Source organism: Macrobrachium rosenbergii, chromosome 28 (assembly GCF_040412425.1).
Source record: "Macrobrachium rosenbergii isolate ZJJX-2024 chromosome 28, ASM4041242v1, whole genome shotgun sequence".
Lineage (NCBI taxonomy): Eukaryota > Metazoa > Arthropoda > Malacostraca > Decapoda > Palaemonidae > Macrobrachium > Macrobrachium rosenbergii.
This window is the reverse complement of record NC_089768.1, coordinates 17,819,961-17,825,960: the sequence shown is the minus strand read 5'-3', so window position 1 is coordinate 17,825,960 and position 6,000 is coordinate 17,819,961.

The following is a 6,000-nucleotide window of genomic DNA, read 5'->3' as shown; positions in this document are numbered from 1 at the left end:
TTCCGAGAATGTGCGAGATGAAGCTGTTTTCTCTTACAAACAAAAGAGTGGAGACTCACATGGTTATCAATAATACAATTTAAGGTAAGTCGAGCCGTTTTCCGTAATGAAAAAAGGAAAGCCATCACTGAATACCAAGTAACTGAAACTCTATTGAAGCAGAGGCGCAAGATCGTCAAGTCTCTAGAGAGGTTAGTAAGAACAGCTGAAGTCGAGGGCTAAGGGAAAGTTCTTCCAAGTGAAAGTTGAAGGTGTTCACGGCAAAAAGGTATCATGCAAAAACTGAAGTAAAAAGAGAATTAGGCATTATTTACACCAGTCCCCATGGCTTAACCTACAAAGGGACGAGAAGAGAAGTAGAGCTGCAATTCTGCATGGAATTAATATAAATTGTGGTTGTTGGGGCTGAACGTCATTTCAGGCAAACTATAACTGACCTCAAACTTTTCACCAAGGCATTTGTATAGAAATATAAAGGGCAAGTGTTTAAAAAAAATGCCTTAAGTTAGGGGAAACATAATCGGGGTCCCAAACTTAATTATAGCTTACCATACACCTATAGCCATAACATTAAGAAATTACAAAAGGTTCACACTGTTACTTAAATGAAATAACCAAGGTTTCAAACCTAATATAAGTTTACCATATATCCATAAATAGTTACTTAAATGAAATAACCAAGATTTCAAACCTAATATAAGTCTACCATATATCCATAACCATAATGTTTAGAATCATGAAAGCTTTGCCCCGTGCATTAAAAAGACTAGATTCAATAATATATAGATCAAATTATTTTTAGCGTGTTTCAACGTGAGACAATCATCAGATAGGAGTTCCCGGTCCCACGCCAGGAAGAACAGCTCAGCTAATACTCAAGCAGTGGCCGCTTTTAATCCAGAGGAAATGGAATCTCGTGGGAAATCACGACGCAGAGTCGGAGCTGGCTAATGAGAACTTTGCCTTGCGTCTGACTTCTCCGTCTTCAAGACAACAAGCATTTTTGGAAGAACAATATCTCAAACGCAAGCGTGGTTTTTCTGTTCTTTTCCTGTCCAGCAATTTTCCTTTTTCATTCGTTTAGTTCTGAGGACAATTATCAATGTATCTAGTATAAGAATCACTCGGGGGAGAAATAGATAATACCAGAATTTTCGCTAAATATTTGTAGACGAGCCACCGAAGGGCAAAAATTCTAATTGACTGTCTGCATCGAATTATATGATTAGGCAAATTATATGATTAGGTAAATATGTGATATTTATCAAACAATAAAAAAACACCTGTGTGCTACTATCCTTTCCACTGTCGATGCAAAACCTCTATTTTTTCGTAACTACTTAGATTTTACCTTTTTTTTTTTTTTAAGTCTTTTCTCCAGTATCTGTCGAGCAAGATTGCATGTAAACTGACGACTTGATTGTTATGAATTTTTCAGAGCTTAAAAATTTGATGCAAATTGGAGTCTGGCCCTATTTTCCATGATTTTCTAATCTCACTGTTAGTATCTGAATCACCGAAGGGCACTTACGGAAAACGTAAGCTTCCTGCTGCTTGCGAGAGCAACCGTAATTGACGAAAAGTATTAAGGAAGCTGAGCTAATCGCATCCTTTTAATTTCTTTTGTCTTTGCTCTTTCCATGTGCTGTTCACCTAATGCAATCCAGCGGATAATCTTTCCTTTCAGTTGCTTTACATCGTTTCCATGCTCTTCCTTTAATGCATAATTACACTTCCCTCTGATCTTCTATTTAACATTTCTTTATCTTTATTTTTATTAACATTTCTTTATCTGTATTTTTACTTGTTCATACCTCAGCTACAGAGACCAGTGTAAGTCAGTTTCTCAAAGTTTCTAGGTCTGAAAACATTATTTCTTCAGTCTCTCAGCAAGTGTCCCAGCACTTCAATTACCTGCATGTACAGTAATGTTTTAATTTGTTTAAAAAAACCATTAATTATAGTTAGGCTAATGCGTCCTTGTTGACATTAACAAACGGCTAAAATAAGGAACTTATTCTCCAGTCTTAACTGAAGTTATCTTAATAATTCATAGCGGACACAGAGAGAAAAGTATAACTATGAAATGTATCGTTTCTAACACGAAAAATTGCATCATTGAACTTGAAGTCTTCCCGGCGTTGAAATATTACTTTTCCCAGCATTTCTGACAGTAAACAAAACAAAATGTCTCAAAGTCTACTCTTTAAACTTCAAAATGGCCGCAGATAAAAACTGGGACTTATAATTGGAGGATAAAAGTAAAATTTTTTTTTTTCCAATGTTGAAACAACCAACTAATCGCCCCGATTTTTTATCGTAATGAGTTTCCTTTTCCAAAAATGGCAAAATATACAAGTGATTGAAAATAACTATTGCAGAACGGTTTTGCTGACTGCATCGGTGCAATGAAAAATCATTTTGAAATGTACATTTAGCTTTTATGTATTCATTGAAATTATAGATTGATAAATTGGAACGTGTTTAAAAAAAGAGAATGATATAAATGAATTAACCTACGGATAAAAAGTGACAACTGATCAAAAAACAAAATGTATAATTCTAAGTATAAAGGGGTATACATCCAGGTCACCATTATATAATATACATAAAATTATATATATATATATATATATATATATATATATATATATATATATATATATATATATATATATATATATATATATATATATATATATATACTGTATATATATATATATATATATATATATATAGTTAGAGAGAGAGAGAGAGAGAGAGAGAGAGAGAGAGAGAGATATTCCTATCTTTTTATCGTTAAATTTCTTTTTCTCTTATTATTATATTCCTTATTTATATATATATATATATATATATATATATATATATATATATATATATATTTTATACTGTATATATACAGTATATATATATTTATATATATATTATATAAATATATATATATATATATATATATCAAATCAGGGGAGAAGACATATCCCAGAAGCCTTTAGGATGTTTTATTAAAAACAAATAACGCGACGTTTCAAGACTGGCGTCTCAAAAGTCAAGTTAAAAAGTACCCAACAAAAATTTATGTTAGTGTTAAAAAGAAAAAAGTTATCAAAAGTTACAAAAATCTTTATTAAGTTAAAAGAAAGGAAACAAGTATGACTCTGTGGGAGCACAACTCCGTAGAGTGGTGATGCCGTCATTGCACCTCATGCGGTGCACAGTAGGCGTTACTCAAGGCCCCTGGCTGCAACCCTTTCATTCCCTTTACTGTACCTCCATTCACATTCTCTTTCTTCCATCTTGCTGTCCACCCTCTCCTAACAATTGTTTCCTAGTGCAACTGCGAGGTTTTCCTCCTGTTACACCTTTCAAACCTTTCTACTCACAATTTCCGTTTCAGCGCTGAATGACCTCATAGGTCCCAGTGTTTGGCCTTTAGCCAAAATTCGATATTCAGTTCGATTCGAGGTACAAAGGTGCCGAAGAAGACTGGGCGTTTAAGTGGGGAACTGTCCGCTTTATAAATAATGACTCTAAACTTGTCAACATTTGGTGGTTCGGCGCCCTGCCCTGTATTTTAAAATCTTTGTACTGGATATTGTTCGCTTTTTTTTTTTTAACTTGATCTCAGATATTAGAGAACTCAGGATTGTTTAACCTGACACCAGTTCGATTAGTGACGCCCTTGTGACAATCGATTTGCACCTTAACAACCTCAGTGTCGATCCCACGTAAGTCGCCGGAACACATCTAGGGTAATCGAGATTATCTTTAATGACTCGTCCTACGTGCAAATTGATGGTAAGGTCATGGATTCCCCATGAGGACCTATATTCGCAGATGTTCTAATGTGCTCCCTGGAGACCTCATTGGAGACCTGTCCTCTAAGTTACCATCCTTATTTTACTGAAGGTATGTTGATGAAACCTTGCCCTTTTTAAAACAAGATTTGATGCTGAAAGGTTTTTGGACTTTACCAGTCAGGCTCACCCAAATATCAAATTCACTATAGAATAAGAGTTAGATAACCAATTAGCTTTTCTAGATATTTTAATTTCTCGACAACAGCTTGGTTTTAGTACATCCGTTTTAAGAAAAAAAAAAGACCTTTACAGATCTTGGTACTAATTTTTAGTCATTTTTTTTTTTAACTTTAAATTCAGTTACTTCTCTTTTGCATCCAGCATTTTCATTAACTTTCAGTTGGAACTCGTTTCACCTCGATGTAGAATTTTTATATAAGTATGTTTGTGATAATTGCTTTCCTGTCTCTTTGCTTCACAGGCACGTTTTTAAATTTCTCAAAAAAGTTTTTATTCCTAAGCAAAGTATACCTACAGTACCTAAACTGCCCTTCTGTGCTAGCCCTCCTTTGATTCATGATGAGTACTTTTACAAAGAATTACGAGGTCTTATTTCTAAATATGCCCCTGTCATTAAACTGAATATCATTCCCAATAATTCAGTTACAATCAGAAGTCTTTTCAAATTTAAAGACAGTTTAAGTCCATTGATGACCTCAGGTGTCGTATATAAATGCGAGCAATGTGTTTTGGGGACTTGCGTGGGATCGGCACTGAGGTTGTTCTAGGTGCGAATCGACTGTCATAGGGACGTCAGTTATCGAGCTGGTGTCAAGTTAAATAATCCTGAATTCTCTAATATGCGAGACCACGCAAAAAAATGTAAACATATTATCCAATACGAAGATTTTAAAATTCTGGACAGGGCGCCGAACCACCAAGTGTTGACAATTTATTATTTTAGTTATTTATAAAATGGGCAGTTCCCCACTTAAACTTAGCCTAGTCTTCTTCGGCACCTTCGTACTTCTCGTGAGTTGCGCTGGTCCGGCTGTGCTCGCCCATATAGTCATTCTGTTCCCATCTCCCTTTTTTATGTTTGTTTCCTTCAACCTAATGTGGTATTAATTTTGTGTTGGTTACATTTTAGCTTGAGAATGAGACGCCAGTCTCGAAACGTCGCGCTGTGTGTTTTCAATAAAACATCTTAAAGACTTCTGGGATATGTCTTCTCCTCCCCCGATTTGGATGTTCGTTCAAGTTTTTAGAAACAGCCAACTATCTGCTTTACATTACATTATAATATATATATATATATATATATATATATATATATATATATATATATATATATATATATATATATATATATATATTACACATACTTAGAGGAGTTAGAAGACCAAGGCCCACTCAGATAAAAAACTACTTGAAGAAAATGCTTTTTAGGCAAGTTTTCCCCGTCAAGGAGGAAGTACAACTTATCAAAAGTCTTAAAATTGGACAAATTAAATACTATAGTAAGCCGTGAAACCGAATCACATTTAATGCACACGCAAAGACCAAGCTAAATGCCCAAATAATGAGAAAAGTAATGTGTGAATAAAAATATAATAAATAATGCCCAGTTGAATTATTGCATTCAATTGCCGATTTTGTTAAAAAAAAAAAAAAAAAAAAAAAAAGTGTCGAAGAGCAAATTCATAAATTTGTTCCTAAACCTATTGTTTCAACTTATTTTTACCAAACGCATTATGCCCAAAAATCCAGTGAGCTAAACCGAGAAAAATTACTCAAGTATCACTTTATCAGTTCTCTAATCGTTGTCATAGAAGATACCCTTGAATAATAAAATAGGTATGTATCCACCTTTGTCAGAGTCCATGGTAAACCCATACCATACTAGCTGATGCAAAAATGGTGCTACTTTGGCTTGTTATCTACGCGTCACCTACTGCGCGGTGCTAGTACTAAACATAGTACCTGATGAAAAAAGGTGATACTTTGGCTTATCTACGCATCACCTACTCCTAGGTGCTAGTACTAAACATATTAGCTGATGAAAAAATAGTATTGCTTTGGCTTGTTAGCTACATGTCATCTACTCGGAGGTGCTAGTACTAAACATATTACCTGATGAAAAAATGGTGACACTTTGGCTTGTTATCTACGCGTCACCTACTCCGAGGTACTAAACATA